Source organism: Heterodontus francisci, chromosome 38, assembly GCF_036365525.1.
Source record: "Heterodontus francisci isolate sHetFra1 chromosome 38, sHetFra1.hap1, whole genome shotgun sequence".
Lineage (NCBI taxonomy): Eukaryota > Metazoa > Chordata > Chondrichthyes > Heterodontiformes > Heterodontidae > Heterodontus > Heterodontus francisci.
This window is the reverse complement of record NC_090408.1, coordinates 15672204-15696482: the sequence shown is the minus strand read 5'-3', so window position 1 is coordinate 15696482 and position 24279 is coordinate 15672204. Positions and strand designations below refer to the sequence as shown.

At 41.5% G+C, this 24279-nt stretch overlaps 1 protein-coding gene across 4 annotated transcripts in view; it reads left to right on the top strand.

The window, feature by feature from the left end:
* Positions 1–24279, top strand: part of sh3gl3a (SH3-domain GRB2-like 3a) — a 154358-nt gene that overhangs the window by 81691 nt on the left and 48388 nt on the right. Inside the window, exon 2 of one of the 4 annotated variants that reach the window (XM_068017609.1) lies at positions 3045–3138. The exons of the other annotated variants lie outside the window; for them this stretch is intronic. The gene's annotated coding sequence lies outside the window, so the exon portion shown is untranslated. The remainder of the gene's footprint in view (positions 1–3044; positions 3139–24279) is intronic. 4 annotated transcript variants of the gene reach the window in all.

Sequence of the window (24279 nt, the reverse complement as noted above, 5' to 3'; positions counted from 1 at the left end):
GAGAACTCATGATCAGCATGTAAGAACCTCATTATACATACTAATTTATTTTAATTTTAATTAAGTTGGCCATTTTAATCAAATTAGCTCTACGCCAAGTCAGGTTTTTTTTCAGTTGTTTATTCCAATAGTATCACTCGTGCGTGTAAGACGTGCACAGGAGGGAATTTCTGCTCTGGCCTATTGGGATTTGTTTCTTGAAGCTGGTTTGAGTGTTTACTATTGAATCTATAGTTGTAGTTTTTTTTTTTTGCTTTCTGGTGAATCTTTATCTGCATCATCATTGTTGTATGAGTTCCTGGTTCTGTTTAGCTCTGATGGTTTCCATTTGCAAGATATCCAAAATCCTTTTCCCACAAGTGCTTTGCTTGGGAATTCCTTTGGGCATTCTTATGGCACTGCTAGATTTAGACAAAGAAGAGGAGTTTCTTATCGATGCAGATTCAGTTTCACCTGAGGCATTTGGTACCCATTACCCTTGTCCTAGGAACTTTACGTTTATATTTAGGCAGACTTGCTTGATTTTTAGAAGGCACCTCTGCCTCCACTAGCAACCCCCTTCAGGGATGCCTGGTTATAACTGGTTATTCCTGAAGCTGCTCTTCAAACAGCTCCAGCCGCTGGGATTGTTTGTCCCCGCTGGCGGTAACCACAGTGTTAAATCTCTATGGCACTCAACATTTACCATTATCTATGCAGTAGTGCATGAACCAAGTGACAGAAGGTTTCCTTGCCATTACTTTCCTTATACAAAGGAAACAGCAGCATGATATAGCATGGCAATTATCCAGTTTTTTGGCCTTAAAGTGTTTGAAATCCCTGAGTCAGCTTGCACTGCATTACCTTTGTTCTTTTAACTGTCATGTCCTGCTTTGTTTCTTTTTTAAAAAAGAATAGTATGCAATTACTGTGGTGGTTGCAAGATCAGAACAAGGATTTCCACCTAGTGGTTTGAGCTCAGTACTGACATCAGGGCTCTTAATAGCCAATAAAGTTTGACTAATCTGCTTGGGCTGAAATGGAAAATAAGAATATATGGAGCTCCATTTAATTTTGAATTGGAAAACCGTGAACTCCATGGATCAAAATAATATAAACTTAAGTTAGAATACTCAACCGTACTTTCCCGGAAGTCTTGCAGTTTTATTTCCTAACAAGCAGAAACAGAGCTGTTAGCTCCGAACTTCTGTGAGTGACTCCAAAAGCAATGCATCAGGAAGCACTGTGCAGCTAAGTGCCAATATTCAGGGTAATCTTGACTTTGCGATCGTATAGGAAGGGTGATATTGAGTCATCAGCCTCTTTTACATCTCTCCTCATTGAAGTTAATAGAGAATAAAGTGGGGAGAGATGTGTAATGGGCTGAAGACTCACTATCACCCGTTTTACACTATCTGCCAAAGTCAAAATCTCCTCTTTTTTCCCCCCCCCCCCCCTCCCACGTTTGCCTTGGACCTCATCCTCAGAAATGTCATGCTGTTATAATCATTGTTATTTTCTTTTAATTTGTTAATGGGATGTGGGCATTGCTTGCAAGACCAGCATTTATTGTGCATCCCTGATTACCCTTGAAAAAGTGGTGGTGAGCCGCCACCTTGAACCGCTGCAGTTTATATGGTATAGATACACTCACAGTGCTGTTACAGAGGGAGTGCCAGGATTTTGATCCAGAATTTTTGTTCCAGGATTTTTAAATAGAATGAAAACATATTGGAGTATAAATTCACCTTGGACAATCGTGTAAACTGGCAGTTGGTCTTACACTTTGTCCCATTCTCTTTTCCATTGAAGTCAATTTTTTATCATTCATTTTATGCTAACACCCAAAGACAAGTTGATACTCCACTATATGTTTACAGCTAACTAATAAATTGTTCCTAGCATCGGCCACAGTCAGTTGATCAATATGAAAATGGACAGAATGGCGATGGATAGAGTTTGAAAACTCATTTTGTTGAGCCAGGTTGCAGCCCGAAACTGCAACAACATCGCAACCATTCCCAGTCGAATGGGAAATGCCAACATTAGCCATTTACATTGTCAACTTTTACTGTAAAAAAAAAACTGGGACAACAGGGCTTGCAGTTTGAGGATAGTGTCAAGCAAGCCTGCTAAGACTGAGGCACACAGTATTTCACCACATGAACATTAAAACTTAAAATTGCAAGCCCCTGACCGGAAAGACATTTGCGGAGTAACAGATAGTGTTAGAACAAGCAACAAAGGACCATGCCCTGACACATTCAGCCAACAATGGACTTTTGATTACCAGACGTTGAAGTTGGAGGAGCTAGAATTCCAGATTGACTACTGAGATAGCAGAATCCACAAACACAAGTGGTCAGACCAGTTTTAGTCACATGACTGACTGTTGGAGTTTTTTGAATTTGAACTTCCAACAAGGTGTTTGAAATCATAAAGCTCCTGGTTTGAGAACATCTCTCTCCTGTCTGCTCTCATCTCATTCACACCAGCATCAAAAACCATTGAAGATGTATGAACACTAAGAGAAAAGTCTCCTACAGTGAACAAGGTTTAAGAAGAATACTTGGCCCCAACGAAAAGGAAGAGCTGTCTACAATCAAGGACTCTACAGTGAGCTGGAAACACAGCACAATAAACAAGAAACTCTTCTGAAATTGCCTCAAACCTCTCCATTTTATTTTTCTTCTCTTTTCTATCCCTATTTGCGTGTGTATCGCGTGTGCATGCTAGCGTGGGCATGTCGTATATCTGTAGGTGTGAACCGTATTAGAGTTGAAGTTTATTAAATTTCACTTTTCTTTTTTAAACCCAAGAAAAACCTAGTGTGCTCATTTCTTTGTCTTATAATTGGAAAGCTGTGAACAAGGATTCACAAAGGGGGAGCTCAAAACACAGTGTGTTTAAAATTAAATCCTGTTACAATAAGACCTGGTGAAGACATCAAAAGACCCCTAGACACCTTTCTCACCTGGTCGTAACAACAGAAAGTCCACACCTTATTTAAAAAGTATTGACTTGATTAGCATATATAACTGTTAACTGAATATATATTTCAATAGGTTCTTAAGCTGCAGTTGCAATTAACCCAACATTGCATTGCTCGCGTTATCTTGAAGTAAGAAAATGGGCCATGCATAAGAAAAGAGTACAAAGGTAGGATATGTGGTTGAAAAGAAATTACTACTTGCTGCTTTCTGTCCCAAAATTGCATACAATGATAAATGAAAAATGTATTATTTTATATATTGTATATGGAGCAAGTATTGCAAAGAATTGTGAATATAAACTCTAGAGCAACAATTGGACACAAGATATCAAGTTGTTGAATGTTCTTGAGTATCGTTTAGTACCTAGCAATATGCCCTTTTCAACTTTATCATGTGTGCCTTATATAAGGAAGGTTGTTGCATACTCTATAGAAGACCAGCTGTATTAAACTGAAATGAGGATTTTACAGAACATGCTGGAAATAGTCAGCAGGTCATGTACCATCTGTGGAGAAAGAAACAGACAAAAGGCCATCAACCCGAAGCAGTAACTGTGTTTCTCTCTCCACAGATAGTGCCAGACCTGCTGAGTATTTCCAGCGTTTTCTGTTTTTTTTAATTTTGGATTTCCAGCGTTTGCTGTATGTCGCTTTTGTTTCACAGGATTTCAGTATTTGCTATATCAGTTTTAAGTAAGAAGTGAAGGCCAACTCGCTGATGATAGATGCTTAAAAGGAATTGGAAAATCTCTGGTATCTCACAATATCAAAGCAAAAATGATTATCATAGAGAGTTATACTCCATTGTTCTATCAATTCTCAGCCAGGTGGTTGGAAATATTAGCACATGGCAACAGATCACTCCCCGCACCTGAAAAAGAAAAATACCCTGGCAAAAATCAGTCTCACTTCCGAGAAAGACCATTGTTGGTGTTGCCCTATTCCCAAGGGAAGGTAGCACTTATAAATGCTTGTTGGTGTCACTTCACTGAGCTTTACTCAATCCCGCCAATTACTGGTCTATACTAAACTGGACATTTAACTGAAGTAAAGGAACATCTGTAGACCCTCCTCATACTATATCATTAAGTCTTCCTTCCTTCAAAACAAATAAGCACTTGCACTTATTCATAGGAAGTTCCCTTCCTGTCAGTCAGTCGATGAGTCACGGAGACACAGTTGCTCAGATCATCCTACGCTTTTCATAGAAAAAAAGAAGCAGGGCAGCAGAAGACTGTAGTGAGAAATAAAAATGGGAAAAAAATCAAGCCTATGCTTCCACAAGACTCAGTCAGCGTGATTATTTTTGTTCCTACAACTGAATTATAGTGTCTTTACTAATAATTATGGTGGGCAGGATCAGTAATATTTCCTTAAAGGATTTTGACTGAAAGATTTGGGGGACTATAAATCAACCATTTGTTGTGCAGTTGTTCTTTTATAACCTGAATCAGAATCTTGAGACTGATCAACCACTTTTGAAGACTGTGCTATTGACCCATTTCTGTATTGAGAGCTGTATTGCCATACTTCTGTGTTTGCCTACAGTATTCCCCTTCATGTATTTGGTATCCATTTAAAAGGAGTAAAAATAAAATTATTTTACCTGCATATAATAAATGTTAAATGATCTTAATATTTTAAATATTTTGCTTTCCATTACTGAAAGTACATTTAAAAAGCTGAAAATTGGTTAAATATAAAATGAAATATGTTGCATAATTATATTTCATAAATTTATATTTCATGCATTTATTTAAAGAGGTTTACTGGAGCATTAATCACTCCCACCCCTTGTATTGTGCACTGCTTCAGGAATCAGAGCTTGGTGACATAGCCTTGAAACTGACCTACTTATTCTTAGAATAGATTCAGTGTTCTGACAAAAGAAATAAAAGATTGATGTTGGAGAGATAACAAGGGTGGACACAGCAAATTTAGTTGGAAGAGATCACTGAAATCCTGGAGTAAAATGCTATCTTTCGGGTCAATCATCCGACACGCCATCCTTGACAAATATCAGCAAAAACAATCCAATTCAATAATTGTCAGAACTTTGTACAGTTGGATGCAGCAAAACACGTTCCGATAAAATCTGTCTCGAGTGATGGCGCAAAACAGGTGGTATCGGATCAGCCACCAGTTATACTCTGCTTGATATTCAGTTCCATTGACTGCAATGCAATTTTTTACCCCTCAGTATCTCAAAGTAAGGATACTGTTGCTAGTAATACATTTTTCAAAATTGTCTTTCTCTTTTTCCTCTCCATCACCTCTCTTCTATTTCTCTGTCCCCCTTTTTCTTTTTGTGCTGTTCTCTCCTATTGAATTTCCCTTTTTCTAACCTCTCTCTCTCTCTCTTTCCACCCCCCCCCCCCCCCCCCTCCCTCTCTCTCTCTCCCTGTCTTTTTTTGGGACGCATGAGGTAGGAAGTGGGTGGCCCGTGAAACAGTCTATAAGTGTTGGGAACAGAGGGCTGCTGACTGGGTCAACCTTAGACCCTCGTACCTGGCTTCAAATGATAAGCCATTTCCAGGTATCAGAAGCAAGTTAGTGTGGTACACACTTTGCATACGTTTCTTGTGGGGCTGTTCAACCATGGCATAAACTTAAGTAAGATAGTACAGCAACTACCAGGTGGTACCATTAGAAGCATTTCACGCAATCATTGCCTTCTGTCCATTCTTTCATTGTCAACCATCAGGCCCAACCGTCAGTGAGGCAGTGGTTCAGGATATTGCGCTTTTCTGTTACCTTCACTTAAGTGCAGGAGTTTGATTATTCGGAGTTATGAAATATATATAGGTTCTGTCAAGTTACTAGTTAGGATGTTGCCAGCTTGGATGCTTTTGAAACCTATTGCTGAGTGAAATAGTAAATGTTCAATTATTTTGAGGACAGTTGATCTATAACTGTATTTATGTTATCTCGTACTGCATTGCTGAGTGCTCTCAATGAATAAGTGGCTTCCTGCTCTCGTACATTTAATCAAGCTAAGTGGCAATACTACCACAAAGGTTGCCTTATGCAAATATACATGCTTATGGCTTGAAAAATCAACTTGTTATCTAAACTTGAACTGTGCTACCTCTTTAAATGGTCACATCATTCCAGAAGGAGTGCGATAGATAATGTACAATAAAGCCCAATGGGCGAAAAAGCAATTTTTTTTAGTCTATTGTGAACAGTCGGAAGCTGTGAAACAATTTCACCAGAGTTGTGCTTGTATCAATTATGCCCAAATTCAATTACGAGCAGCCTGTAGTCTGAAATTCATCATCTTTAGCAACATGCCTAATGAGCATGAGTCATACTCATCAAGCTTTTATTTTCACTGCAGCTATTTTTGTGCAAGAATTTATTGGGGTTGAGTGGCCCATTTTTTTGGTATTGATCCTGTTTTGTTTCAAGCAGTTAACAATGGTCAACTTTGATCAGAGTGTCATAGGAACATTGGAGCAGGAATAGGCCATTCAGCCCATTGAGCCTGCTCCACCATTCAATTAGATCATGGCTGATCATCTACCTCAACACCACTTCCTGCGTTATCTCAAATCCCTTGATGTCATTAGATCTATTAGTATTGATTTTATATTATATTTTAGTATTGGCACATGCTCAATGATTGAGCTTCCACAGCCCTTTGGGGTAGAGAGTTCCAAAGATTCACCACCCTCTGAGCGAAGAAATTTCTCCTCAGCTCATTCTTAAATGGCCTGCCCCTTATTCTGAGACTATATCCCCAGTTCTAGACTCGTTATCCAGGGGAAACATCCTATCTACATCCATCCTGTCACACTCTGTGCGAATTTTGTAAGTTTGAATGAGATCACTTCTCATTTTATGAAACTCAAGAGACTACAGGCCCAGTTTCCTCAATCTCTCCTTATAAGACAATCCTGACATCCCAGGGATTAGTCTGGTGAGTATCTGTTGTACGCCCTCTATGGCAAGTATATCCTTCCTTAGATGAGGAGACCAAAACTAAACTCAATACTCCAGGTGCGGTCTCACCAAGGCTCTATACAATTGCGGCAAGGCATCTCTACTCCTGCACTCAAAACAGTTTGCGATGAAGGCCAACATATCATTTGTTGCACCTGCATGCTAGCTTTTAGTGATTCATGAACAAGGACTCCCAGGTCCCTTTGGACATCAACACTTCCCAACCTTTCACCATCAGAGATGACAGATTTCTAAATACCAATGACATAAAGGGATATGGGGATAATGTGGGAAAAAGGCATTAAAATGGATGATCAGCCATGGCTGTATTAAATGGCAGAGCAGGCTCGATGGGCTGAATGGTCTACTCCTGCGTTTAAGAAATACTCTTTTTTTTTTCTACCAAAGTGGATAATTTCACACTTAGTCCCATTATATTCCAACTGCCATGTTCTTGCCCAATCACTTAGCCTGTCCACATCCTTTTGAAGCCTCTTTGCATCCTCCTTACAACTTACATTCCCACCTAGTTTTGTCATCAGCAAATTTAGAAATATTACATTTGATCCATAAAAATCAATTATATAGATTGTGTTATGACCAAGGTGAGAGGAGTGCACTGTCTTTCTCTGGTTCCACTTCTCCACGGGTCACAACATATATTTAACTGTTTACCCAGTTATCAATACGGTCAATCATATACTCTGCTTTTTATCCCAGAATAAAATACACCAGCCAGTTTTCATTAACAAACAATTAAATTATCATTTTATTATAAAACAATACTGATCCAGTAAAGAAGCAAAGCATTAACATACAGATTGAAATATGAAAGTTCCCTTTTTAGATATCCAGCATGTGCACACTGGGTAAAGAAACAAATTCTCTCTGCAGAGGTTCTTTAACAACAAAAAGGCAAAAAAAAAAAGCTTTTGTCAAATACTTGTTAATTCTTGAAGAAAAAGGATGTGATGTGTCCCAAAAATAGTATACAGTCTGGCATCCGTGTACACATAGCCGGGTCACTGGGATCTTTTCTGCAGCAGTTCTTTTCAGGCGGCATCAAGAAATAATCTGGCAAGGCTTCCAGGAGCATCTCGGGAGAAATGTGGCATCAGGGATTGCAGCTCTCGCCCTTCATTCGCAGGATTTTTTGTTTAAAAAGAGGTAGAGAAAGAGGAGCTGGGTGTTTTTCCACAAGCTACAAATCCAACTGTCTTCAAAACTGTCAACACACCAACTGAACCAAAACAATATACCAAAAGTGAAATCTACTGACCACCATAAATCTTGACATGTCACTTCTCTGTAAACATCTTCCCCAAGTCACCAGGGGTTCTGTTGTTTATTGAGCTTAAGGCATGTGACATCCAGTGAAAGGTTTGTTTTCAAACAAGACCTCCCAGTGACCCTTGTTTAAAAAAAAAAATCCATGGAATCTTTTCAGTTTTCCCAAATAAACCAATGTCCATAATTCTAAAATATGAGTCCTCAAAAAAAAAACCCAAAGCACTTTCATAACAATTATGAACAGCTGTGGCTCAAGCACTGATCTTTGCAGTACCCCACTAGTGCGAGCCGGCCATCCTGAGAATGACCCGTTTCTTCCTACTCTGTTTTCTGTCTGTTAACCAATTTTCAATCCATACCAGTATATTACTCCCAATTCCACGTGCTCTAATTTTGTTCACTAACTTCCCCTGTGTGGGACATTCTTAAAAGCCTTCTGAAAATCCAAATACATCACATCCACTGGATCTCCTTTACCCTACAAGTAACATCCTCAAAAACAATCCAACAGGTTTGTCAAACATGATTTCCCTTTCATAAATCCATGTTGACTCTGCCCAATAATATTTTTTAAGTGTCTTGTTATCTAGTCCTTTATAATCGATTCTCACATTTTCCCTACTACTGACGTCAAACTGACAAGCCTGTAGTTCCCAGTTTTCTCTTTCCTTCCTTTCTTAACAAATGGGGTTACATTTACTACTTTCTTGTCTGCAGGAACCTTTCCAGAATCTATAGAATTTTGAAAGATAACCACCAATGCATCTACTATCTTTATAGCCACCTCCTTCAATACTCTGGGATGTAGTTCATCTGGTCCAAAGGATTTATCAACCTTCAATCTAGTTAATTTTTGAGTACTAATTTCTTTCAGTTCCTCGTTTTCACAAGTCCCTGGTTTCCTAGTATTTCTGGGAAATCTTCTGTATCTTCCTTCGTAAGGGCAGACACCAAGTAATTGTTTAGTTTCTCCACCGTTTCCCTATTCCCTATTATAAATTCTCCTGTCTCTGCCTGTAATGGACCAACATTTGTTCTTGCTAATCTTTTCCTTTTCACATACCTAAAGAAGCTTTTACAGTTCACCTTTATGTTTTTCACTAGCTTGCATTCATATTCTCGTTTCCCTTTCTTTCTCAGTTTCTTGGTCATCCTTTGGATTCTAAATTGCTCCGAATCCTCGATCTTACCACATTTTCTGGCAACTTTATAAGCCACTTCCTCTGATGTAATGCAATCTTTAACTTCTTTTGTTAGCCATGGTTGATTCATCTTTTTTGTTGGGTTTTTGTGTCTTCGAGCAATGTATATTTTTTGCAGACCATGTAATACTACTTTAAATACTAGCCATTGCCTGTTTACTGTCAAATCTGTTGGTGTATTTTCCCATCCACTATAGGCAACCTCCCAGTCATACCTTCATAGTTTCCTTTGTTCAGATTTAAGACCCTAGTTTCAGAATGAACAATATCACTTGCAAACTTAATGCAAAATTCTATCATATTATGGTCACTATTTCCCAAAGGCTCCTTTTACAGCACGGTTATTAATTAGCTGAGTGGCCTACTCCTGCTCCTAATTTGTATGTTCGTAGCCCTTTCTCATTTCATAATAAATCTAAAATAGCACAATCCTGAGTTGGTTCTTCAATGTACTGCTCCAGAAACCCATCTCATACACACTCCAGGAGTTTTTCCTTCACAGCATTAGTGCTGATAAGGTTTATCCTGTCTATATGTAAATTTAATTCACCCATTATTGCTGTATTACCCATGTTACACGCACCTCTAATTTCCTGATTTATACCATGCCCAACATTCCAACTACTGTTTGGTGGCCTATGAACAACTCCCACCTATGTTTACTGCTCCTTGCTGCTTCTTAGTGTCAATTTTGTAATCCTTGTTCAGCCTCCTTACAAAACTTTATCTTACGAAATTGTCAGTGCTTGGTAAGCAGCTGTATTCCCAGAAAATTTCTTTGGGAATCGAGAGCTGCTACATGAGAAAATTGTAACTAATGGCTGTTCTGTGCAAATTCAGCACTAATCAATCTTGTTTTTCCTATGCAAGATGTACTTGTGATGCCTTTGTTTCTTCCATAGTCCCTTCAGTAAAAATCATCATTTTTAAGACCCTAAACATTTCATCCAATTTGTAAGGTAATTTGAATGGTGTGGGGAACTCATGGTGCCATCCAGTTTTTTTCAATTTAGATTCATGAAGGCTGATTTTACAATTGTACCCTAATCTGAAATTGAAAGATAAACTTATACCGTGGTTTTTTTAAACTGATGTATTTGGTCTGGTTTAAAAGTGAGCTTTCCTGATATAAAAACACCATTGTTTTTCCAATACACTCTCTAGCAATTTTTTGCCTCTATTTTAAGGATGGAATGGAGTGGTAGAGGGCCTAAGATCATGGTGCAACACTTACTACCAATTCTTGCCAACGTCCAGTCTGGTGCAATTTTGGAGCAGGCCAGGAAATGGGGCAGGCACCTATTCAACATTTGCAAATCAGAATGCTACCTCGTATTTAGGGCGACCGAGCATTATTCCCCTGGTCAGATCGCACACTTCACATAGTGGGCATGAGTGTTGAACCTGGCCAACACCTTATCTGATTTACACAAATCAAAAATCTGACCCCTCATATTGACCTCTCAATACTTTATCAGACAAACACACAAAAACAACTTGCATTATAACAGCATATTTAACATAGGCACTTCGTAGGAGCGTAATCAGACATAAATTGACATCGAGCTAAAGAAGGTGATATTAGGACGAGTGACTGAAAGCTTAGTCAAAGATGCAAGTTTTCAGGAGTTTATTGGAGGTGAGCGGGGTGCAGAGATTTAGGGAAACTGTTTTATTTAAGTTCCTCATTCTTCCGAGACCCTTGGATCCCTGTTATTCCTAGAATGTTTTTTGTGTCTTCTGTGAAGACAGATTCAAAGTGTCTATCTAATGTCTCTGCCATTTCCTTATTCCCTTTTATTTCTGCTTGACTCTGCCTCTAATGGGTCCATGTTTACTTGGATTAATCTCTTTTTGCATACCTATGAAAACATTTACAAACTATTTTTATGTCTCTTGCCAGTCCACCCTCATATATTCTCTTTTCTCCTATCTTATCAATTTCTTGGTCTTCCTTTGCTGAATTCTAAAATCCTCCCATTTCTCAGGGTTGCTACTCAGCAAGAAGGGCTTCCACTCCATTATCGTACAGATTGTATTTGGCAACATGCAGAGGACCCTACAAGTCAACACCCAGTATGCTGCAAGTTGTCGCAAGATGTTCATCCTTTGAACTGTGGCCTTCCCTGACTTTTTCCAAAGAAAAGCAGGACAATGCATACCCTCTGTGAGACAATCATCTCCCACACCTACCACACCACCTGCTCCCCTTCCATTCCTATGGATAATGAAAATAAGAGTGATTCAAATGGTATCAGAGGAGAACTGCAGTGAGACATATGCCTCTACCAGATCGAAAGAAAAAGCAAGAAATACTTGCATTTATGTACTCTTCCATGATGTCAGGATGTCCCAGTGCTCTTTACAGGCAATGAAATTCTTCTGTAGGCGCTTTTGCAATGTAGAATTGGTCATCAAGGGGACCATCAGGATTTTGTAAGCCTCTTCCTTTGATCTAATACTATCTTTAATTCCTCTTGCTCTCCACAGTTGGATTGCTTTTGCTGTGGGGTTTTTAATGCTTTAAAGGAAAGTATATTTGCTGCAAATTGTGTATTAATTCTTTAAATGCTAGCCATTGCTTCACTACCAAAATATCTTTTAATGTAGTTTCCCAATCTACCTTAACTAACTTGCCCCAGGCAGAGTTGGCAGTGGGTTTTAGGACTGGGGTAGGTTACAGAGGACAAGTCCATGGAGGAAATTGAACACAATGAGAATTTCAGAAGTCATTTCTGTCAGTCTATCGCAATTAAGTCACTTTCCCCAAGATTCCCTTGACCATCCCACAATCTGCCCACCAAGTCCTTTGAGTGAACTCATTTAAATACATGGTACTGAGGCTCAGTACTGAGGCAAAGAATGCTTGCATTAATGTAGTCTTCCATGATCTCAGGATGTCCCAGTGCTCTTTACAGGCAATGAAATTCTTCTGTCTGCACTTCTGTAATGTAGGATTGGTCATTAAGGGGACCATCAGGGTTTTAAAGATGCTTTAGCTGGCTGGACAGGTCAGGGATTTACAGTGTTCTCCATGTTATGTGTCACAAATAAGTTGTAGCTTATTGTATCTTTCACAACTTTGCCATAAAAAAAAGGCTGGACTTGGACATTGCTGATGAAGAGGCTCTGGCTTCATTGGAGGCAGAACTAAATAGGGACCATTTGGCATTCCGAGGAGCGCTCAATGACCAATGCAAGGGAAATTAGCGCACATTTCACACTGTGAAATGAAGGAACAGTCTCTCAATCCTCAACCCATCCTACAACACATCAGCTCTCTATGCCCCTGTATGCTCGTGCTAATAACTTGACTGAATACGTCTGTCAATAAGTCCACATTCTTCCAGATCATTTTAACCACCATAAATACCAGAGACTGATGCTGCTGTTCAATTTATTACTGCAACAAAATGTAAAAGTGAACACAAGCCGACCTCTTTTCTAACACCATGCTTTCGCTGGGTGGCTGCGCGCGGCTTTCCTTCACCTGTTCAAAGGTATGAAGACAGAGTTGGCTAAAGAAGACTGGGAAAATAGGTTAAAAGGTAAGCCGGCAGATGAGCAGTGGCAGATTTTTTAGGAGACATTTCATAACTCTCAACAAAGATTTATTCCATTGAGAAAGACAGACTCTATGACAAGGAAGAACCATCCGTGGCTAACTAAGGAAGTTAAGGATGGTATCAAATTGAAAGAAAAGGCAAACAATGCTGTTAAGATTAGTCGTAGGCCAGAAGACAGGGAAAAGTTTAGAAACTAGCAAAGGATGACTTTAAAAAGAGAGAGAAATTAGAATATGAGGGTAAACTAGCAAGCAATATAAAACAGATAATGGCTTCTACAAGTATATTGTTTCGGTCAAGTGAGGAGGGGGTCAAAGGGCTTCCCTCTTTTCCCTCTCCCTGTTTGACCACAACAGGTGTAATTTTTTCTTAAAGTGGATGTACAATTCAGTCAGTGTTTGGTTCTTGTTATGACCATGGCAAGTAAGTAATCAATCAGACAGATTTTCTTTAGTTTAACAAAGAAAGAGGTTATCTTTATTGCACCTAAACTGAACTAATGAAAATAATAAATTACACTCCAACTTTCACACTCTCACATGCTAGAGATTTGCACACACATGTATAGGTTACAGAGAGGGGAATGGTAGATTGGTTGAGTTAGAGTCCATAAAAAAGATATCCAGTCTGTGGAGATTGGTGATTCAGCTAGCTTCTAGCTGAATTCAGTGGTCCTGAGGCTTTTAGTTTGAAGAGGTAGATGACTGTTTTGGTGGATTTCTTGGAGATAGCGATACGGATGATATCCTCTGAGGTTTGCAAAAGTGGTCAGGCAACGAGCAGGATTTGAAAGCTTTCTAGCTGGAATGGAAAGAGAGAGACCCCCACTTAGCATCTGCTCATGTCGGAGTCCAGTTGCTTCTCCCTTGGTGCAGAGAAAAACACTAGCTTAAAAGCACAGATGGGGAGAGGTTTGTCACATGACAGTAACTCAGTTATTTAAACAGAACCACAGTATTTCTCTAATAAAAAAAAAACAGAAAATGCTGGAAATACTCAGCTGGTCAGGCAGCATCTGTGGAGAGAGAAGCAGAGTTAATGTTTCAGGTCTGTGACCTTTCATCAGACCTGGCAAAGGTTAAAAATGTAATAAGTTTTAAGCAAGTGAAGCAGGGGTGAGGGAGAAGAGAACAAAAGGGAAGGTTCGTGATAGGGCAGAGGGCTGGAGAGATTAAATGGCAAAGATGTCATGGGACAAAGGCAAAGGGAGTGATAATGGTGCGGAGAAAGACAAAGCATTAGTCTGGAGAGTGTGTTAATGACAGAATAATGAACAGCTTTGTCTAAAAGCACAAACATGAAAAAACCCAATTTTAAGGCAGGCTCATGGTTAAAAAATAAAATAACAATACAAAAAGCCAGTCATGGTCTGAAATTGTTGAACTCCATGTTGAGTCCGGAGTGACTAATTGGAAAATGAGGTACTGTTCCTTGAGCTTACATTGACGTTCACTGGAAATCTGCAGCAGACCAAGGACAGAAATGTGGATGTGAAAACAGGGTGCTGATTTGAAATGGCAAGCAACTGGAAGCTCGGGGTCATGCTTGCGAACTGAGCGGAGGTGTTCCGCAAAGCGGTCACTCAATTTGCGTTTGGTCTCCCCACTGTAGAGGAGACCACATTGTCAGCAGCGAATACAGTATACTAAATTGAAAAAAGTACAAGTAAATCGTTGCTTTACCTGGAAGGAGTGTTTGGGGCCTTGGATGGTGAGGAGAGAGGAGGTAAAAGGGCAGGTATTACACATCCTGCGATTGCAGGGGAAGGTGCCGTGGGAAAGGGATAAGGTGTCTGGGGTAATAGAGGAGTGGACCAGGGTGTCGCCAAGGGAACGATCCCTTCGGAATGCTGATGGGAGGAGAAGGGAAGATGTGTTTTGTGGCAGCATCATGCTGGAGGTGGCAGAAATGGTGGATGATGATCCTTTGGATGTGGAGGCTGGTGGGGTGAAAAGTGAGGACAAGGGGAACCCTGTCGTGGCTCTGGGAGGGAGGGGAAGGGGTGAGGGCAGAAGTGCGGGAAATAGGTTGGACACAGTTGAGGGCCCTGTCATTCACAGAAGTGGGGTCGGGGGGAATCCTAGGTTGAGGAACAAGAAAGACCTATCAAAAGCGCTGTTGTGGAAGGTTGCATCATCAGAACAGTTGCATCGGAGTCAGCGAATGGAATTAGGTCCCTCACAGAAAGCAGGATGTGAGGAAGTGTAGTCAAGGTAGCCGTGGGAGTCAGTGGGCTTATAATGAATATTAGTAGACAGCCTATCCCCGGAGATGGAGACAAAGAGGAAGGGAAGGGAAGTGTCAGAGATGGGACTATACATCCAAAGCAGCTGGGCTCAGGAGCAAAGAGGCCGTTGGGAACTGGGCATGTTTCTGTTTTGATGCAGGCCAGTGCTCAAGCTGGGAAGTCTGGATTCAGGAGGTGATCTCATACCTTGGAGGATAGCTGAGAAACTAAGGAATTGAAGTGAATTCCTAAGAACTATGGTACACTTTGGCTTGATCCCAGGAAAAGTAAACAAACCACCAAGATCCTGTAAAGTATAGGGGAACTCTTGGGGTGGAAGTAAAAGTCAAATAGGAGTGTGTTGTTAAGATTTTAAGTTTAAAGAATAAGTGATTTCAAGTTATACTGTTAAGTTAGTGTTTTGCTTTGTTTAACTCTTATTTTAAACAAAAAACTTTACATGAAATCTTGTGGTGTAATTCTTTCAGTAATAACTGGGAATTTGACTTTCTCTTTTTAAAAGTTAATGGTTCCTAGCAGGATTGTACCATTGTGTAATGCCTTTATCATTAAAAAAAAACCCAAGATCTTTAAAAATTAAAAACAGGAGGGTGACTGACAGATCAAACGGATGGTCTTTAAAGATGGAATGAGAAATGGAAAAGTATAGGGAGGGAGTCAAATTAAATTAAATTTTCTGTTCTATTCAATGTTTATGAAAAAGTGAGCATCCAAATACAAGTGCTTCCAATTTTTTCAGTTGTTTTTGTGCTTTCTCTAATCTGGCAATCAACACCATTTGGAACCACAAGCAGAACCTCAATATCAGTTTCAAGGTCTGTTTTGCCTGCCAGAACTTCCAATTAGGATTTCAATAAAGACCTAGATTTGCTCCAGGATAAATTACAAAATTCTGAACCTGTAGGAAACAAAAGAAAAAAACCCCTCCAGTTTTGATTGATCGTGAATCTGAGCAGGTAGGCATCCTATTCTATTGCCAAAGCAGCTGTAGTTGATTCATTTTTTGACTTAGCCAGAGGGAAGAGTGAAATAACCTCACCAAAGGCAAGCAGAGCATTTTAATTTAAAATATTGAATTTATGCTTAATTTTGAAAAACATTGGGCAACGACTAAACAGTTACTGCTGTCTGCAGAGTGTGTACTGGACGAACAGGCCTCCCACTCAGCCAATGACAAGTATTCAACAGCTTAGAACCGTAGAGAAATTTCAGCACAGAAGGAGGCCATTCAGCCTGTCATATTCATGCTGGCCAAAAAAAAAACTAGCCGCCCAATCTGATCCCACCTTTCAGCACCTGGTCCGTAGCCTTGCAGGTGACAGCACCTCAGGGCATGTCCAGGTACCTTTTAAAAAGAATTGAGGGTTTCTGCCTCCATCACTGTTCCTGGCAGTGAATTCCAGACACCTTCTGGGTGAAAAAGATTTTCCTCATGTCCCCTCTAATTCTACAAATCACCTTAAATCTGTGCCCCCTGCTAATTGACGTCTCCGCTAGGGGAAACAGGTCCTTCCTGTCTACTCTATCTAGGCCCCTCATAATTTTGTACACCTCCTATTCAGTCACCTCTCAGCCTCCTCTGTCCTAAGGAAAACAACCCTAGCTTATCCAATCTTTCCTCAGCTACAACTTTCGAGCCCCAGCAACATTCTTGTAAATCTCCTCTGTACGCTCTGCAGAGGAGGTGCTTGAGAGTTCAAAATGTATCATGTGTATTTTGGTTTGTGAAACAATTCACAATGAGAAAATTAAGTTTGGTCACAAAAAAATATGACATTTAAAAAAATAAATTGTCACTTCAATTATCATTTGTATCTTAGTGTGGTAAATTCAAACTTGTTACACCTCACCTCATTCAAAATTCTCCTTCCTATATCATCCTCATTCTGGTTTACAACATCATTTATTTAGCATGCCAATGAAGTGATTACAGTTCATGACTACTCTTGTACCGTACACTTTTATGCTCCACTTTCTGCTGCGGCTGTATCCGATTTCTGTATTTACCTTCCAATGTTTTCCCTTTTGCAACTGGAGGTGCTGGATTTTGTTGAGGTAGGAAACCAGTAGTAGAATCTCAATCAAGTGACAGTTATTCACGCCTGTGCCTACAACAGAATCCTTGCATCACCCGACATCCACACTGCAAATTTCACCATGCTCTCTCACCCCGGCACCGCCCCAATCCTGGATTGCTGAGCGTATGTTCTCATACCCATGTTGCAAAATTCAGTTGTGTAGTGCCCGTATTTTCAGATTGACTGATTCCACAATTTGCATGTATGCAGAGCAGGCAGGGTAAACCTGATTTGATGCGACTGGCGCCATTTTCAGCTTCAACAGTCCAGCTAACGCCCTCTCGTAACCCCACTCGTTCAACATCAGGAAGGACTCCTTCACTAGTACTATTTAAAGCAATCATCAACTGCTTTCTAGGAACATAGAAGCAGGAGTAGGCCATTCAGCCCGTTGAGCCTTCTCCGCCATTCAATTAGATCCTGGCGGATCATTTACATCAACGCCACTTTCCTGCACTATGTCCATATCCCATGATGACACTAGTATCCAGATATCTATCGATTTCTGTCTTGAACATGCTCAATGATTGAGCTTCCACAGCCCTCTGGGATAGAGAATTTCAAAGAATAACCACCTTCTGAGTGAATAAATTGCTCCTCAACTCCATCTTAAATGGCCTACCCCTTTTTCTGAGACTATATCCCCTGGGTCTAGACTTACCAGCCATGGGAAACATCCTATCTGCATCCACTCAGCCATGCCCTGTAAGAATTTTGTAAGTTTCAATGAAATCACTTCTCATTCTTCGAAATTCTAGAGAATACAGGCCCAGTTTCTGCCATCTCTCCTCATAAGACAATCCCCCCATCCCAGGGGTTAATCTGGTGAACCTTTGTTGCACTCCCTCTATGGCAAGAATATCCTTCCATAGATGACTTAGAGGAAAGCAGTTGTGGGCGGCACAGTGGCGCAGTGATTAGCACCGCAGTCTCACAGCTCCAGGGTTCAATTCTGAGTACTGCCTGTGCGGAGTTTGCAAGTTCTCCCTGTGACGGCGTGGGTTTTCGCCGGGTGCTCCGGTTTCCTCCCACCGCCAAAGACTTGTAGGTGATAGGTAAATTGGCCTTTGTAAATTGCCCCTAGTGTAGGTAGGTGGTAGGGAATATGGGATTACTGTAGGGTTAGTATAAATGGGTGGTTCTTGGTCGGCACAGACTCGGTGGGCCGAAGGGCCTGTTTCAGAGTTGTATCTCTAAATAAATAAATAAATAACTGTACACAATACTCCAGGTGTGGTCTCACCAAGGCTCTTATACATTTGCAGCAAGACTTCTTTACTCCTGTGCTCAAAACCCCCCTGTGATGAAGGCGAACATACCATTTGCCTTCCTAATTGCTTGCTACACCTGCATACTAGCTTTTAGTAACTCATGAACAAGGAACCCAGGTCCCTTTGGACATCAATGCTTCCCAACCTCTCACCACTTTTCTGTTTTATTTCTACCAAAGTGGATCACTTCACACTTATTCACAATATATTCCATCTGCCATGTTTTTGCCCATTCTCTTAGCCTCTCCAAGTCCCCTAGAAGCCTCCTTGCATCCTTCTCACAATTTACATTCCCACCAGGTTTTGAGTCATCAGCATATTTGGAAATATTCCATTTGGTCCCCACATCTAAATCATTTATATATATTGTGAAGAACTGTGGCCTCACCACTGTTCCTTGCAGTAAAAGCCGGCTTTCCTAAGGATGACCTGTTAATTCCTACTCTCTCTTTTCTGTCTGTTAACCAATTCTCGATGCATACCAGCATATTACCCCCAATCCCATGTGCTCTAACTTTATTGACTTTCTGTGTGGAATCATATCAAAAGTCTTCTGAAAATCCAAACACACCACATTCACTGGTTCTCCTTTATCTATGCTAGACATTACCAGCAACTATGGAGTGACCTCTCCATGGCGCATGGAGTTGGCAGGAAAAAAGACAGAGGCGCAAAGGAAGGGCCAACTGTGTAACAGCCGCGACAATCAAATTTTTCTGCAGCACTTGTGGAAGAGTCTGTCACTCGAGAATTGGCCTTTATAGCCACTCCAGGCGCTGCTCCACACACCACTGACCACCTCCAGGCGCTTACCCGTTGTCTCTCGAGATAAGGAGGCCAAAGATGACATTACCAACATATATGTATACCAACATATACACAACCAACAAAATCGGAACTCAGTGATGCCATTGATTCTCTAGCCAGCGGAAAAGCCCCTGGGAAGGACGGCATTACCCCTGAAATCATCAAGAGTGCAAACCTGCTATACTTTCAGCACTGTACGAACTGCTTTGACTGTGCTGGGACGAGGGAGCAGTACCACAGGACATGCGCGATGCCAATATCATCACTCTATATAAGACAAGGGTGACCGCGGTGACTGCAAAACTACCGTGGAATCTCCCTGCTCAGCATAGTGGGGAACGTCTTTGCTCGAGTCGCTTGAAACAGGCTCCAGAAGCTGGCTGAGCGTGTCTACCCTGAGGCACAGTGTGGCTTTCGAGCAGAGAGATCCACCATTGACATGCTGTTCTCCCTTTGCCAGCTACAGGAGAAATGCTGTGAACAACAGATGCCCCTCTACATTGCTGTCATCGATCTCACCAAAGCCTTTGACCTCGTCAGCAGACGTGGTCTCTTCAGACTACTAGAAAAGATTGGATGTCCACCCAAAGCTACGAAGTATCATCACTTCATTCCATCACAATATGAAAGGCACAATTCAGCATAGCGGCACCCCATCAGACCCCTATCCTATCCTGAGTGGCGAGAAACAGAGCTGTGTTCTCACACCTACACTATTTGGGATCATCATCTCCCTGCTGCTCTCACATGCGTTCAAATCTTCAGAAGCAGGAATTTTCCTCCACACAAGCTCAGGTGGCAGGTTGTTCAACCTTGCCCGTCTAAGAGTGAAGACCAAAGTACGGAAAGTCCTCATCAGGGAACTCCCCTTTGCTGCATTAACATCTCACACTGAAGAGTGTCTGCAGAGACTCATCAACAGGATTGCGGCTGCCTGCAACGAATTTGGCCTAACCATCAGCCTCAAGAAAACTAACATCATGGGACAGGACGTCAGAAATGCTCCATCCATCAATATCGGCGACGACGCTCTGGAAGTGGTTCAAGAGTTCACCTACCTAGGCTCAACTATCACCAGTAACCTGTTTCTTGATGCAGAATTCAACAAGCGCATGGGTAAGGCTTCCTCTGCTATGTCAAGCCATAAAGACAGGGCTAAAATGTGGCGAGTCGAAGAGACTTAGTAGTTGGCAAGAAAAAAGACAGAGGCGCAAGGGGAGAGCCAACTGTGTAACAGCCCTGACAAACAAATTTCTCTGCAGTACCTGTGGAAGAGCCTGTCACTCTAGAATTGGCCTTTATAGCCACTCCAGGCGCTGCTTCACAAACCACTGACCACCTCCAGGCGCGTATCCATTGTCTCTCGAGATAAGGAGGCCCAAAAGAAAGAACTGCAACACAAGCAAAAGCCACCCAATGTCTGATTGCTGTCATTTAGCTCAGACTAAATTCTTTCAAGCTCAGCTTGTTGGCATGCAAGTGCTGTTCGTTGTCACTCAAACTCAGACTACTGCCATCATAGCTGCGGATACCCATGTTCAAAAGGGGCTTGCAGGGTATCACAGCGTTCCAGTTAGGATTACTGAGGCACCGCCCCAGAAAAGGAGTGGTAGTGGCTCCAGGGAGAACAACTGGCTATCCTCTCTCAGGACAACAGCATTTGCCCTCCCACCATTGCCAAAGCCCTTGCTGTTGCCCGGCAACCAGAACCCCAGACTGCTACTGCCCATGCTAAGGAGGTGCAGTCTAAAACCAGGCCTTCTAGGGCCAGAGCTGCCACCTGCAGTCTCCCCCCACACAAGTCAGCAGTCTTCTGCCAGTCATGCTGCAGCCACAGTAGTAGCACGGCATAGGAGCCCGAGAACAGGAACTTAGGGGATGTGCAAGGGTGATTACTTGAATATTGGAATATTGGACAGTTTGATTTATAAAGTTGATTTGGAATGTTTATTTTGTTTTGGTTTTTAATACAACCTGCATGTGGGCACTGGTGCCAGTACTGGGGAAATTGGGAGCTGTACCGTGGGAACAGTCTTCACCAGACCATGCTGGGACCAGTGTTCTGGCGAGTTTTATAACTAGGGTGGCAGAGAGGACTTTAAACAACAAGGGCAAGGGATCAAGTGAGGGAAGATGGGATAATTTAGAGAGAGAGAGAGAGAGAGAGAGAAAGAGAGAGGAGAAGGCAAGAGAGGAAAGTAGCAACAAGGAAATTGATAATCTGCGTGTGGCAGGAAGGGATGATTGGAGGGAAGCAAAAAAGTAGGAAGCGAAATTAGAAGACAGACGCATCAAAATATTTAAAAGACAAAGTTAAGGGCACTCTGTCTGAATGCATGCAGCATTCGCAACAAGGTAGATGATTTGAAAGCACAAATAGAGGTAAATCGGAATGATTTAACTGCCATTACAGAGACGACGTTACAGAGTGACCAAGACTGAAAACTGAATATTCAAGGAAATTCATCATTTAGGAAGGATAGGCAAAAAGGAAAAGGAAGTGGGGTCGCACTCTTAATAGGGACGAGATCAGTATATTAGTGACAGAGGATCTTAAATCGAAGCATCAAGATGTAGAATCAATTAGGGTGGAGCTAAGAAACAGCAAGTGGCAGCGAACATGTGTGGGAGCAGTTTGTGGGCCACCAAACAGTAATGGTAACGTTGGGCACGGTATAAATCGGGAAATTAAAGGTGCATGTAGCATGGGTAATACAGTAATAATAGGCGACTTCAATTTACACATAGACTGGGGAAACCTAATCAGTACTGATGCTGTGGAGGATGAAAGCCTAGAGTGTGTACAAGATGGATTTCTGGAGGACTATATTGAAGATCCAACTCGGGATCAGACTATTTTAGATTTAGTATTAGGCAGCGAGAAAGGGCTAATTAATAACCTTGCTGCAAAGGAGCCTTTGGGAAATAGTGACCATAATATGATCAAATTTTATATTGGGTTTGAAGGTGATATCGTTCATTCTGAAACAAGGGTCTTAAATCTGAACAAAGGAAACTATGAAGGTATGAGGGGAAAGTTGGCTATGATGGATTGAGAAAATACATGAAAAGATTTGACAGTAGACTGGCAATGGCTAGTATTTAAAGTATTACATGGTCTACAACCAATATATATTCTTCTGAGACACAAAAACCCAACAGGAAAGATGAATCAACCACGGCTAAGACGTTAAAGATTGCATTATATCAAATGAAGTGGCTTATAAGGTTGCCAGAAAAAATGGTAAGCCTGAGGACTGGGAAAAATTTAGAATCCAGCAAAGGATGACCAAGAAACTGAAGGGAAATGAGAATATGAATGTTAGTTAGCGAGAAAAATAAAGGCAGACTGTAAAAGCTTCTTTAGGTATGTGAAAAGGTAAAGATTAGCAAGGACAAATGTTGGTCCATTACAGGTAGAGACAGGAGAATTTATAACGGGAGAATAGGGAAATGGCAGAGAAACTAAACAATTATTTTGTGTCTGTCTTCACAAAGGAAGATACAGAAAATCTAAGAGAAGTACTAGGGAACCAAGGGACTTGTGAAAATAAGGAACTGAAAGAAATTAGTCTTAATGAAGAGGTAGTACTCAAAAAATTAATTGGATTGAAAGTTGATAAATCCACCGGACCAGATGAGCTGCATCCGAGGATGCTGACGGACGTGACTATAGAGATAGTGGACGCATTGGTGGTTATCTTTCAAAATTCTAGAGATTCTGGAAAACTTCCTACAGACTGGAAAGTAGCAAATGTAATCCCAATCGTTAAGAAAGGAGGGAGAGAGAAAATGGGGAATTACAGACCTGTTAGTTTGAAGTCAGTAGTAAGGAAAATTTGAGGATTGATTATGAAGGACTAGATAACTAGACATTTCGAAAATAATGATATTATTGGGCAGAGTCAACATGAATTTATGAAAGGGAAACGATGTTTGGCAAACCTGGTGGAGTTTTCTGAGGAGGTAATGTCTCTCTCTTTGGCCTCCTTGTCTCGAGAGACAATGGGTAAGCGCCTGGAGGTGGTCAGTGGTTTGTGAAGCAGCGCCTGGAGTGGCGAAAAGGCCAATTCGAGAGTGACAGTCTCTTCCACAGGTACTGCAGATAAAATTGGTTGTCGGGGCTGTTACACAGTTGGCTCTCTCCTTGCGCTTGTCTTTTTTCCTGCCAACTGCTAAGTCTCTTCGACTCGCCAAGCTTTAGCCCCGCCTTGATGGTTGCCCGCCAGCTCTGGCGATCGCTGGCAACTGACTCCCACGACTTGTGATCAATGTCACAGGACTTCATGTCGCGTTTGCAGACGTCTTTAAAGCGGAGACATGGACGGCCGGTGGGTCTGATACCAGTGGCGAGCTCGCTGTACAATGTGTCTTTGGGGATCCTGCCATCTTCCATGCGGCTCACATGGCCAAGCCATCTCAAGCGCCGCTGACTCAGTAGTGTGTACAAGCTGGGGATGTTGGCCATTTCGAGGACTTCTGTGTTGGAGATACAGTACTGCCACCTGATGCCAAGTATTCTCTGGAGGCAGCGAAGATGGAACGAATTGAGACGTCGCTCTTGGTTGGCATACGTTGTCCCAGGCCTCGCTGCCACAGAGCAAGGTACTGAGGACACAGGCCTGATACACTCGGACTTTTGTGTTCCGTGTCAGTGCGCCATTTTCCCACACTCTCTTGGCCAGTCTGGACATAGCAGTGGAAGCCTTACCCATGCGCTTGTTGATTTCTGCATCTAGAGACTGGTTACTGGTGATAGTTGAGCCTAGGTAGGTGAACTCTTGAACCACTTCTAGAGCGTGGTCGCCAATATTGATGGACGGAGCATTTCTGACGTCCTGCCCCATGATGTTCGTTTTCTTGAGGCTGATGGTTAGGCCAAATTCATTGCAGGCAGCCGC